Consider the following 14,268-nt stretch of genomic DNA (forward strand, 5'->3'; position numbering starts at 1 on the left):
CCCCCGTGGCCAGGAAAGAACTTCACGTCCCTCAACTTCTCCTGGAGGTAAAGGCGATGCTCAGAAAGGGCGCCATCGAACTCGTCCCAAAGAGGCTTCGGGGCTCCGGAGTCTACTCGCGTTACTTCCTCGTGAAGAAGAAGACGGGAGGATGGCGCCCCATCCTGGACCTGCGACGCCTGAACAAGTTCATCAAGGCGCAGAAGTTCCGGATGGTCACCCTCCAGCACGTCCTGGGTCAGCTGGAGGAAGGAGACTTCCTATCGTCGTTGGATTTGGAGGATGCCTACTTCCACATTCCCATCCTAAAGGGGCACCGAAAAGTCCTCAGATTCGTGGTCCAAGGGCGTCATTACCAGTTCAAAGCCCTTCCCTTCGGACTGCGGTCGGCACCCAGGGTTTTCACCAAGTGCCTCGCACCGGTGGCGGCGCAGCTGCGCCGCGAGGGGATTCACGTCTACCCCTACCTGGACGACTGGCTCATCCGCGCCAAGACGAGGGAGCTCGCCGTGGTCCACACGGCAAGGACCGTCCAACTCCTCACGGACCTGGGATTCTCCGTGAACTACGCCAAATCCCACCTGGTGCCCGCGCAAGTCGCACTGTTTCTGGGAGCGAGGCTCGACACAGTGTCCCTTCTGGCCTCCCCGTCGGAGGAGAGGACCAGGACCATCTTGGGCAAGGTGCAACGGATGTTGGTGGCCGACGCGGCCAAGGTGAGGTCCATCAAGTCCCTCCTCGGGATGATGTCTTCCTGCATCTACCTCATTCCCATGTGCAGGCTCCGGATGCGCCCGTTGCAAGAGTTCCTGGATGCGCGCTGGATCCAGACGACGGGCAGCTTCGAGGAAAGGATCAAGCTCGACGAGAGTTTCCGACGAGCGATACGGTGGTGGGGCACCCGCGCGCATCTGACGGCGGGCATGGACTTCCAGACCCCAGCCCACCAGGTGACTGTGACCACGGATGCCTCCCTAGAAGGGTGGGGAGCGCACACCGAAAATCTGCACGCAAGGGGACTCTGGCTCCCGACGGAGAAGTCCCTGCATATCAACGTCCTGGAGCTCCGTGCAGTGTTTTGGGCCCTCAGGTCCTTCCTTCCGTCCCTCAAGGGCAAGGTGGTGAGGATCTTCACCGACAACACCACCACCATGTTTTACATCAGGAAACAGGGCGGAACCAGGTCCCCAGCGCTGTCCAAGGAGGCGCAGGACCTGTGGCATTGGGCCGTCGCCCAAGGGATTCTTCTGGTGCCGTTTCATCTGGCAGGGATAAAAAACACCATCGCCGACTCACTCAGCAGGGAGCTGCGCTCGTGCCACGAGTGGGAACTACGGCAGGATCTGGTGGATCGCCTCTTCCGACGGTGGGGCACACCCCAGATCGACCTGTTCGCGACGGCGACGAACACCAAGTGCCGGAGGTTCGCCAGCAGGTTTCCCCAGACGAGGAGCATGGGCGATGCTTTCTCGTTCCCCTGGGAGGGCCTGTTCCTCTACGCGTTCCCTCCCTTGCCTCTGCTAATCCGGCTCGTCAACCAGCTCAAGAGGTCACGGTGCAGGATGATCCTCGTCGCACCTGCGTGGCCGAGGCAGATATGGTTCCCGGACCTTCTGGACTTGTCGGCGTCCCCGCCAATCAAGCTGCCGGCGGACGCGGATCTACTCTCCAGGGAAGGAGGCGCCATCCTCCACCACGACCCGAAGTCGCTGAACTTGCAGGCCTGGCTCCTGCAGCGCTAGAGTTTGGAGGATACGACATACCGGCCGATTGCAGAGAGGTTCTTGCAAAGGCCAGGGCGTCCTCGACTCTTAAATGCTACGGACACAAATGGAAGAGGTTCTCTGTCTGGTGCTACGCACAGAAGATTAACCCTCTACGGATTACGGCTCCCCAAGTGCTGCCGTACCTGCTGACGCTGGCCAAAGCTGGTCTGGCACACGCGTCCATCAAGATTCATCTTGCTGCGATCTCCCGATACACCAGAACCACGGGCCGGACGTCCTTGTGGTCTCATCGTCTGGTGAAAGAGTTCATGAAGGGACTGTTCAGATCGTTCCCGCCGGTGAAGGCTCCGGCCCCGGCGTGGGAGCTCAACGTGGTGCTGACCAAACTCATGGGACCTCCGTTCGAGCCTCTGCACTCGGCCCCGTTGAAGTTTCTATCATGGAAAACAGCTTTTCTCGTGGCCATCACCTCCGCACGACGAGTGGGAGAGATCCAGGCCCTTTCCTGCAAGGCCCCGTACTTGACTTTCCACGACACGAGGGTAGTGCTCAGGACGCACCCCTCCTTCATGCCCAAGGTACCGTCGGACTTTCATCTCAACGAACCCTTGGTGTTACCTGTGTTCTTCCCGTCGCCTTCGTCGCCGGCTGAGAGGACTTTGCACTCGCTGGATGTAGCTAGAGCGCTGAAGTTCTACGTGGACCGCACGAAAAGTTTTCGGAAGACGTCACAACTCTTTGTGAACTTTGGACCTGTCAATCAGGGGAAGGCTCTCTCGAAGGCTTCCATCTCCAGATGGCTCTCCGGCTGTATCATGTACTGTCACCGGTTGGCAAACCGACCGCTGCCTGGCCGTCCGAGAGCCCATTCCACCAGAGCGATCGCAGCTACCACGGCGTTCCTATCTGGTGTGCCCCTGCTGGACATATGCAGGGCTGCTACGTGGAGGTCGACGCACACCTTCACGAAATTCTACTGCGTCGACCGGGATTCCAGGGAGGAGTCCAGGGTCGGCCAAGCAGTGCTGCGCAACCTGTTCGCCTGAGGTGAGCCTGGTGAGGAGGTAAGATGCTTAATGTTGAGTTGATGTGATGCTTAATGTTGAGCCTTTGCCACCTCCCGTGGTTGTGCATGTGTGTACTGCTATGTATTCTTTATTCATGAGCATGTGAATCCATGCCAGACCCCATGCTGGAGAAGGAACAAGTTACTTACCTGTAACTGTTGTTCTCCAGCATGGGTCTGGCATGGATTCACATGCGAACCCTCCCGCCTACCCCTCTGCGGCTCTTCACTTGGTCATACTGCCACTTCACGTGCTTCCAAATCTGAAGATGGCTGCCAGAGGCGGTGCTTAGGTAGAGGGCAGTCATTGGCTGTGGTCAGTATGACGCAGAGACCAGTGATTGGTTATTACTACGAAAGACAGATCAGAAACGAAACTGATACTGGTTTTTTCTTTACCGAGGATTCCCAGCCTGACGACGGGGAATATTCATGAGCATGTGAATCCATGCCAGACCCATGCTGGAGAACAACAGTTACAGGTAAGTAACTTGTTCCTTACTTGTTACTAAAAGCTGGAGTGGGGGAGGGGGTGGTCCTGAAATGCGAACTACACCATTTAGAGTACACTCCAATGGCTCTCTCTTTGCTTACTTTTTGGGAGAGTTGCAAAGGTGCATAGAGGGTCAGGGGAAAAAGATGGTTCAGAGTTGGGGACATAGCACGTCCTCAACAATGCTATGTCGTTGTCAAATGTCTTCTCTTGCCCGTTTCTCCACATCTTGCACGCTACCTTTGAACACAACTAAATAGTCCTTTTGCCTTGGTATTGGTAACTGTTGGGTAGAATTTTCATCTTGTGTGTAATTCCCCCCACTTAGTGATTCCCACGGCACTTTTTACTGGACTATTGAATTTTTGTCTGACTCTCCTGAGTGAGCGGGGCCCTTTTCCTCACTCACTCATTCTTTTCTGTGACTCTGAGAACCCTTTTCGTTTTTTCTTGGAGTCTGCTTTCCTCCATCTTCTTATGGCATCTGCAGTTTCCTATTGCAATGTTGCTGAAAGCTCCTTAAACTTCCCTCTTGGGTTTTCTTTTACATTGCTGTGATAACCTGCTGTTACCAGGATGGGTGGGATAATTCGTATCCTACCTATGATTTTGTGAGATCAGCAACCCCACCTTATGTGGAGTGCTGAGGGGACACATTGGGCCTAATTCACAGAAGCGTTTTACAATGGCATAACACCATTGGAAAACGTTCTATGAATTAGGCCGATGTATCCCTTTTCTCACTTCTCCTGTAACTTTCTAGTTAGAGTGGGAAGTCTGTGTGGCTGGTGGCAGTGGATATGTTCTGCTGACTTTTGTGAATTTTACACTCGGGCTGCTTTTGCAGCTGCGGTAAAGGGACACATGAGTCATTTTAGGAACTCATGGTGGCAACAGTAAAGACCGGCACAAGTGATCACAGTTTAAGGGTGTTTATTAAACTGTAAATGCAGGGTGGAAAATGCCTAACCTAAGTCTAAGATGGGAGCAAGCTTCGGCCATCAAATGAAAAATAAAGCAGTCCTTGTGGCGTCTTGTCGAAGTAAAAGCCATATGCTAAAAAAAACTATTTTAGACAGAACGACAGAACGCTGATAGGCCTTCAAAGGAAACTTTCATCTGATCATAAATATCCAAAAGTCAAACACTCTAAGTTTCCATCACAACTTGACTAAGTCTGGCTATAAATTTAACTGGACACTTTCTAAAGCCCCTTTGTTACAAATGTTTCCCAATACAAATATCTTGGCATGAATCTCAACACCCATGTCTCTGACTTACCCTACAAAATTGAACTCAAGTCCAGAATGAAACTCCTTGCAATCCATGGCAAAGCTGTACAAGCTAAATATGGCAACTTCTCTTATAACCCATCGAAAATCTTTTATAGGCATAAAGTGATACCAGTCATCACATATGGAGCCCAAACCAAACTGCCAGCCAACACTGCCAAATGAGACTTGCTAGAAGGTGCATACAGGAAATAAATCGTATCACTTCCCTTGAGCACGCCAATAGCTATCATCAGATATGAGCTAGGGTTAACATAATTATCAGCAATAGTCGCATGGCAAACCTTGGCCTCGTACAGAAAATGCCTTGCCATTTAATCCACCAGCAACACCCCCCTCCTGATTTTAAAATCAACCCTTGACTCTACAACCAATGGTCTTCCCCAAACATGGAAAGCACGCTGCATTTCAATACTTAGTGATGCTGACATCACTGTTGATTTATTAACAGAATTTCCTGATTAAGCAAAATTAAAGCTTTGGGATTGGCGACTCACATGGGAGGCTTGTAACACGTACGTTACATTTCAACTGGCAGCCTTCCTCCTAAAACCATTGCTTCAAATGCCATCATATCTCATTCAGTTCCCAGATCCGAAGTATGTCAGCTCAATCCTATGCTTGTGCTTGAACCTATGGCCTACCAAAACTAGAATAGCAAGCTATAAAAAACCTTGAACTTAGATACATGTAGGTTCTGTAAAATGAGTGAACATCAAGAATCACTCCAGCACCTCATAACCAAATGCTCCTCGCTCACAGAATATACTTCCTGCTAACCTCCGTCCCATTTCACGCTTACCTTTTTTCATGAAGCGCCCTTCTACCTCCGGGTTTGGAGCGCTATACAAATAAAATAAACAAACAAACCGCGTCTCACCTTGGCCGATTCCCCGATCATTACCGCGGCTCCCTTACTCAGGTGATCCTCCCTCACTCATCCCCCAGGGTTGGGATCTGAGAGCGCCAGCCCTCCCTTGGCCACCTGGATAAGGGTTTCCCGAGGTCTACTTGTGGGAATACCCTCCGGTCTTTGTCGTCCAGTATGTCTGCTTGGATCCAGTTCTGACTGGGTGCCTGGCTGTCCTCTGGGGACAGCCACCACAAAATGCTTGAATGTAGCATGCATGCTGATTGGCTGTGTCCTTGCATAAAAGGCAAGGGTCTTGATGCTGAAGCCAGAGTCAACCACTTGAAGATCCATTCCGAAGAAAAAGAAAGAAGAGGACATCTGCAGCTACCTCCAGCGACTGCCAAAGCCGACTGAGTGACTGCTGCTGTTCCAGTCCTCTCTTATGTGCACCTGGGAAGATCCAAAATGGACGTCTTCCTCCCTTGGGTAGGTGGGCTTAACCAGTCTCGAGACCAGCTACAGTTTGTGCCATCCCATGAAGCGCTACAACCTTCCAGGCCTACAATACTTGAATATCCTGGCCTGGGTCCTCTGGCACCGCTGCAGTGCATCATCTCATCAGGCGTAGTTCTGGCTGAAAAGCTGTGGACGTCTGTGTAGCCCTACAGAGACTCCATCCTGACCGTAGCTGTCCCCTCAGAAGAGTTCAGGACCGGGAGAAGGGACAAAGTCTTCCGGGTGATGACCGTCGCTGCTACAAAGCCTGTGTTGAGCCTCCACAACCAAGTGGCGTGAAGATCGTCTGCTGGGCAGCACTGGGACTGAATCTGACCATTTGCTCCCACCAAAGGTTCCTCCTCCAGCCACTAAGGCCAGAGACCCGAACCAGAGCTGCTGTCATCTTCCCGTGGGGACCTGCTGGTGACATCGTTGTTCATCATCATAGACGGTACTGTCTTACCTGAACTGTTGTGATTTTAACTTTGTCGTAATATATATCATAAATAACCATATTTTTATATAACTACAGAGTGTAAGTGTTTCCTTGACTGTAAGTGTGGTCAAGGGTCGTTGTGCTCAACTACAGCCCTTCTCCCTCCTAGACTAAGCCTAGCTGCTCGACCATAGCTACCTAACCTGTTGGGTAGTTCAGGCCAAACCTAAGAGTGGGAGCCCTGTACATCTAAGAGTGAGTCTCCTACAGTCCTACCATAGTTAGTTTAATAAAACTTCCTAACAAGTGGTGTTACAGCAGTGGGATACTGTGTAGTTTGAGATACACCGAGTCTGAAAGGATCTATGCTGTACTACAGAATCCCAAAAGCTTGAATTACAAAACTGCGAAGCTCACTTGCTTGCATTTTGTAACTCGAGCTTTTGGGTTTTTGGTTGTTTGTCATCCACTATACATTTAATGTATGCAGGGGACACCCCCACACATTCAGCTTTTTAAAAAAAATGATTTTTGGGTTAATACCTTCTGGGAGACACCAGTGGTCAAGAAAACCTACTAGAACTTTTCAGAGGTTCTAGCTGTAAGGACATTATTACAGTATGGCTATTTACAAGCAGGGGGCTCTTAACTCCCTCAAAGTAGACAGGCTTAAAGAATTGTGCAAGGAAAGAGGCATTAGCTGTAAAGGAAACAAAACAGAATTGGTTCAATCCTTGATGGACTTCCAGGAGTCCCAAAGTAGGCCAGTATCCACTAAATATCCTATTGACATTGATTTGAGAGAGGAGGATGAAGCCGACTGTGATTTGAGTTTGAACTTGGGAACCGATATTGAATTCGGGGGTGACCCTGTGGCAATACAGAATACCCCTTCTACTGAGGCCCCTGTGCCTCCCTCTTCCTCCAACTAATCTCCTGAAGTACTTTTGAAACGGAAAGCAAAAGCTATTGAGATGAGGTTGCAACTGGAACATAGAAGATTAGAGCTTGGGGGGAAAAAGAAATTACTCATGGCCTCAGAGAGAGAGAGAGAAATGCAACATGAATTAGAAATGAGAAGAATGGCTCTTGGTAAGTCTTCTCCCACTTTAGGTTCTCTGACTGATGCTTCCAGGATTCCCTACCCTAAATTACCTAAGGACTTGGTGAGTCCATATGATGATAAGACTGATCTAATTGATTGGCTGAAAGCATTTGAATTTGCATGTGAAATGCAAGAAGTGAGTGATAGTGCACTTGTTCCACGGGTTCTTTCTAGGCTCTCCCAGTATGGCTTTGATGTGCTTCTGGAGATGAATGCTGCTGATATAAGGGAGTACAGCTTGGTCATAGCTAGATATGAGAAGACTCCTTCCCAATATCTAAAAAGGTTTAGGGACCATAAGAAAAAGGATGGTGCGTTGTGGGCAACCTAGGTATGTGAATCTTTGAAGAGCTTAGATGGGTGGGTTGAAGGCCATAACGTCAGAGCTTTTGATGGTATGAGAAGTCTCTGCATGCTGGAAAGCATTTTGATGCCTGTTCCCCAGAACTGAGGCAGCACCTTGCTGACTCAAGAGTTAGACTCCAAGAAGTTAGCACTTGCTGCTGACTTGTGCGTAGCCACCAAAGCCACTCTCAAGAATTATGGGGCTCCTCACAAAAAGGAGGAGAAGAAGCACAAGAAGGAAGGGAAAGAGAATTCCCAGAGGCCCCCCCTTCCCAGAGGCCCACAAAAGTAACAAACACAAGAAACCCCATACATTCAATAGAGTTAGTGACTCTTCTGGAGCCAAACCAGAAGATGGTTAACAGCAAACCCCATTCCAGAAAGCTTTTGGTAAATGTGTGTGAGAGGAAGAGACAGTGAAAACCAAGAGAGCACCGTCTTCAGCACACAGGGAAGGAAGAGGTTAATCAGGGTATGGGAGACGGTTACAAGAATGAAGGACTGACCAGTGTGAGACCAGGTGAGGAGAGAGGCGGAGTAGGGTTTATGGGTTAGTTCTGTTTTTTTTCTTTAAAAAGGAGGAAGAGGCCCGCCAGGAAGAGGAGGTTTTGCCACTAGGGACGGAGAAGCCTGCCAGTAGCGGTGCACAAGAGGCGTGTGTTTGGGCTTATTAGCCGGACCGGGGAGACGGTACTGGAGGACCTACGTGAACGGCCATGGCTGCGGAACAGTGACGTATGAACAAGGAAACAAAGTCTGGCACTCGAATAACATCTGAGAGAGGGGAAAGAGAAACAGGGAATTACCACGCAGAACTCTGCCAACAAGGGAGCAGTTGACCCTGCAAAGACTATAGGGGACGCTGGACAGAGAGGGGGAAATTGCCACACGGAACGCCACCGCTGAGGAAGCAGGTGAGCCTGTAAAACAGTAAAGAGGGTTGTGGGCAGGAAAAGGGGTGAACTCTTAAGTGCAACGCCACCACTGTGGGATTTGTTCATAACCAGGACAGTCAATACCAGATCTTTCCCAGTAGAGAACTACCATGTGGGAACTGGGACACAGGACCGGGGTGAGGTAACCACTACTCTGCTACCAGAGGTTCGGACTACTTATGAGCAACAGTTAAGAATTAAAGAACTGCATGCAACTTTCCTATGGTCTCAGCATATTTTGTGTAACGAAACCCAAGTACTGACAGTGTGGTTTGTGGGTCTGGTGACCATGTGAAAGGTGATCCCAGATGCAAGGGTACACCCTTAGGCATCCCATCTGTCTCCTTAGCCTTCACCCAAGTGAAGTGCCAACTTTCACTCTCTAGCTCAAGAACCCATTAGAGTTCAGCCTAGTGTTAATTTAGTGTCTCTTGTGTCTTGGGAACAACAGAGCCGGTATATCTATTACTCCATTCCAGATAAAACTAAGGAATACGTTAATGACAGTGTCCTCATCAATGGCCAGCATCACGGTGGTAGATGAGTTTGCTCAACCCAGAAGATGTAGCTAAGGCATCTGTGAGGCCCAACAAGCTTGCAGGAGGCCCTGTCCAAATGCTTACTATAATGCCTGCCACTATAAAATGCAATGATATGACTGTCAGAATACCTGTCAGTGTCCATTCAGAAGTGCCTAGAACTGTGCTGTTGGGCAACGACCTAAAGGATTTGGCTGTTGTTTCTAGCACAGCAGAACCCACTAGTAAAAAGAAAAGGGCTCAGATAAAGAAGGCCAGAGGCGCCACTTTAAATGACCTCTCCACTGAGACCATGGAGACATCCAGTGACTTGAAAGTGAAAAAAGGTCCCCAAGCCTTCCAAGCGAAAAAGAGAGCCTGTGTCCAAAAGTCTCAGGGTCACACCTGTGATCCCACCTCCAGCTCAGCCTGAGGTGACTGGACCAGAATCCCCAGAAGACTGGTGACACAGAGGTGGAGGAGATTCAGCCCTGTCTTGAAGATCTAGATCCTAGAGACCATCCTGATTTGCAGACTTTACTTACAGATGGTGGGCCCTCTAGGGCAGACTTTAGTCTGGGGCAGAGTGTCCCTCTCTTGAAGGGCAAGCCCCAAGGAAGCACAGGCTCTATTGGGAGGATGGTTTCCTATAAAGTGAACCTGTAGAGACAACTCCAAGGGACCAAAGATTGGTGAACCATTTTCTGAATGGGCTAGAGAAACCTCTGCATAGCATACATGGATGGCATTACAGTGTTCAGCCCTACTTGGAAGGATATCTTTCCCATCTTACCCAGGTGCTGCAGGCCCTTCAGTAGGCCCCCCATCTTGCCATGAAAGCAAGCAAATGCCAAGTTGGTCAGAGCAAAGTTGTTTACCTTTGACACGAGGTAGGAGGGGATGAAATAAAGCACTTACTCATCAAAGTACAAGCTGAAAACAATTGGGAGACCCCCACTGTTCAAACACAAGTGAGAACCTTCTTAGGCCTCACAGGATCCTACAGAATGTTACTACTAACTATGGAACTATGGTAGTACCCCTGAATAACGTTTCTTCTCCCACGTACCATAAAAAGGTCAAATGGACAGCGGAATGCCAGAAGGATTTTATGGGGCTGAAAGATGCTTTATGCCAAGCTCCAGTGGCGAGAATTCCAGATCACACTCAAGCCTTCCTTGTACAAACTAATGCTTGCAATACAGGTATTGGGGCAGTCTTGAGCCAAATGAATGGCAAGGGCATGGAGCACCCCACCTGTTTCATCAGCAGAAAACTAAAATATAGGGAAAAGAGGTGGACAGCAATAGAATGTAAATGTTTTGCCATAGTGTGGTCATTGAAGAAGTTTAGACCATACTTGTATGGGACTACTTTCAAAATTCAAACTGTCCACCATCCTCTGAGATGGCTGATCCAGATGAAGGGGGAAAATCCTAAATTGCTCAGGTGGTCCATATCCCTTCGAGGCTTTGACTTCACCATGGAGCGTAGGTTAGGGTCCTTGCATAAGAATGCTGATGGACTCTCCAAAAGGTATGACCGACTAGAATCAAACGTTCATCCAGGAGTGGATTAGATTGTCCTGTCCCTTAGTCTGGGAGGGGTAGGTAGAATGTTCATCTTGTGTTTAATTCGCCCCACTTAGTGAGTCCCCCAGCATGTTCTGCTGGACTACTGGATTTCTGTCTGACTCTCCTGGGTGAGTGGGAACCCTTTTCCTCACGCATTCTTTTCTGTGACCCTGAGAACCAACCCTTTTTGGGGTCTCTTGATGGAGTCTGCTTTCCTCCATCTTCTTACGACATCTGTATTTTCCTATTGCAGCACACAGCACCTTCTGTGCAGTGTTGCTGGAAGCTCCTTGAGCTTCCCTCTTTGGTTTTCTTTTACATTCCTGTGATACCATACTGTTATTTAATTTAATTAATTTAATTGTTTTTTATAACATGCCTAATACCATACCTGTAGTTAGGTTTCTAAGCGTGGATCCGGGATTTGAACCTCTGTTGCTCTGCGCGGTCTTGCTTCCAAGACCAGCGGGTTGCCCCTGTGCTATCCTCCATTCACCAAGATAGGGGGATCTTTTTTATCCTACCTATGCTTTCCTTTTGTGAGATCAGCACACCCCACCTTATGTGGAGTGCTGAGGGGACACATTGTATCCCTTTTTTCACTTTTCCTGTAACTTTCTAGTTACCGTGGCAAGTCTATCTGAGTGGCTGGTGGCAGTGGATATTTTCTACTGACTTTTTGGAATGCTACATGCAGTCTGCTCACGCAACTGCGATAAAGGGACACATGCGTCACCATTGGCCTAAAATGGTGCCTGTCTTCTTTGTTTGCCAACTCACAATGGCTTACCCTTTCGTGAGCCTTTCCCTGCTACCCTGGGTGGCGGAAGTCCTGCTCACTCCTTTGTCGCCGACAGGCTCCCATTGAGAAGCCCGCCCAGAGGTGCCAGTGTGTCTGGGAGGTCGTTGTCCTCCAGTATGCCTGCTTAGATCCAGTTCCAACTGGATGCCTGGCTGTTCCCTTGGGACAGCCACCACCTAAGGTTTGAATGTACCATAAATGCTGATTTGATGGGTTCTTGCATAAAAGGTGGTAGTCTTGATGCTGAAGCCAGAGGAAGATCCATTACAAAGAAGAAGAAAGAAGAGGACTTCTGCAGCTGCCTCCAGTGACCGCCAAAGCCGACTGAGTGACTGCTGCTGTTCCAGTCCTCTCTTCTGTGCGACTGGAAACATCCAGACCGGATAACTTCCTCCCTTGGACTAGTGGGACTAACCAGCTTCGAGGCCAGCTATAGTTTAAGCCATCCCATCAAGTGCTGTGACCTTCCAGGGCTGCAATACCCGAATACCATGGGACCTCTGGAACTGCTGCAAACTTGTGGGTAGCTGTCTGGGCCTACAGAGACGTCCCTTCAGAAGAGTCAAGGACCGAGAAAAGGAAGAAAGTCTGCCGGGTGACAACTGTCACTGCTACAAAACCTGTGTAGAGCCTCCACAAGCAAACGGCATGAAGATCGTCTGCTGGGCAGCCCTGGGACCGAGTCTGACTGTCTACTCATGTTAAAGGTTCCTTCTCTAGCCACCAAAGCTAGATACCCGAACCAGAGCTGCTGTCGGGCCTGCTGGTGACATTGTTCTTCATCATAGTAGGTACTGTCTGACTCCTGGTTACTTACCTGGGCAGTTGCTGTTCGCTCCTTCTGAGCTTCATGAGTCATGTTGGGTTGGGCAACCCAACCGTGTTCTCCCGGGCCTAAGGCAATTCGTCTTAGAGGCTGAAATCCTTTAGGTGGCCTATCCAGCCCCCGTGGACCCTTTGAATCCAATTCCATTACTTGTTATGAAAACGCTTCTTCAGATATTTGACAACTTTGACAGTGTCTGCCTTCCTTTGTTCTGCCGCCAATTGGTCACTGGTCCCCCAGTGCCTCCATCTAACTTTTGAGAGTCACAACCTACATAAAGTTATCTACCTTACCACTACTACTGTTTAGAAAAGGTTGGTTGATGAATGATTTGCTAACCTAAAGTTAATCTTGATATTTACCTAATATCTAATGTATATATTTGTCTGTCTGAACTATTTTAACTTATCTGAGCTGTAGTGATTTCAAATTGTCCTAGTATATATTATAAATAAGCATATTTGTATACAACTGCAGTGCGTGTTTCCTTGACTATAAGTGTCCTCAAAGGTCTTTGTACTCAACTACAGCCGTCCTCCCTCCTAGACTAAGCCTGGCTGCTCAGCCATCACTACCAAACCTTTTAGGTAATTCAGGCCAAACCTAAGAGTTGGAACCCTGTACATCTAAGATGGAGTCTCCTACAGTCCTACCATAGGTGGACTTTAGTAAAGCTTCTTAACAGTAACTATTTGTGTGAAGTATAGATTTGATATCTTTTCTTTTTAATTAAAACCAAGGTATCCTCCTGAAAGGTACCCTCAGTGCCAAATAAGGTGCAAACTATCACCTGAATTTCACAGAAACAGTGCAGTACAAAATGGATCACTTCAGTAACACTCGTAATTAATGGATTTTGAATTCCAGCCGTAACAATCCCTCACGCCATAGTAGATGGCATTAACAATGGGAAACTCTCTAGCTTATTCAACATGTTTCTTCCCTTCCAGTCTTTTTTGGGAATTCCTCAGGGAAGGTGTGGTGCATCTTAAGTGGGAGGCTGAAGGATTTGTAATTCTAGTGACACTGTCTGATTCTGCCTGTATTTCTGTAATACAAAAACCCAATTCAACATATACTTATGGCTGTGGGGCACTCTTAAATCACATAACATTATGTAAAGCTAACAGAAAAGGATTATTTAAGATACCGAAGAGAAAGGGCTCCTGTGATTTTGGTGTTTTAGCTCCCGACCATTAATTCCGCCACTAAAACTCTTCAATTCAAGAGACCACAGCTGCCTCAAAACAATTATAGGACTAGTTTAATTGCACCCCAGGAGGTGTGATGCGACCAATCCGATTGCTTGGAATGATGAAATTATCTGCTAGTTTTTCACTGCAGTTCAAAGAAACCTGTTGGCACTGTGGGTCCCTCAGTGGCTTTCTGTGTCTCTGCTCCACCCACACCAGGCTTCTGCCACAATCAAAATAGAAACAGTGCTCTGTATTTCATGAAAGGGCTCTTTCTATATCCCAAGGCAGCTAAGTTATATTTTTTAATTTAATAAAGTATGTGCACTGTGTGCAAACATATTTACCTTATTGGAAACATATGTACCCAGGCGGCCCTGGTGCTATCAGTGGTCAGGCCCACTGCAGAAGGCTGTACTGGTTGGAAACTGCTCCACAGCCCTGGTTAATGGCCCTTGCTTCGCTTGGCCTATCAACGTCGGTTGCCGGCATTACCAGCGGTTACAGCCATCTGCTCTGCGGGACATCGGTTTTATACCTCGACCTGGCCCTGACTACTTTTAGTCACATTTATGCTCTTGGTTACTAGCAAATTGTGGGCTTGC

Source organism: Ambystoma mexicanum, chromosome 13 (genome assembly GCF_040938575.1).
Source record: "Ambystoma mexicanum isolate Mex_15411 chromosome 13, UKY_AmexF1_1, whole genome shotgun sequence".
NCBI classification, from domain to species: domain Eukaryota; kingdom Metazoa; phylum Chordata; class Amphibia; order Caudata; family Ambystomatidae; genus Ambystoma; species Ambystoma mexicanum.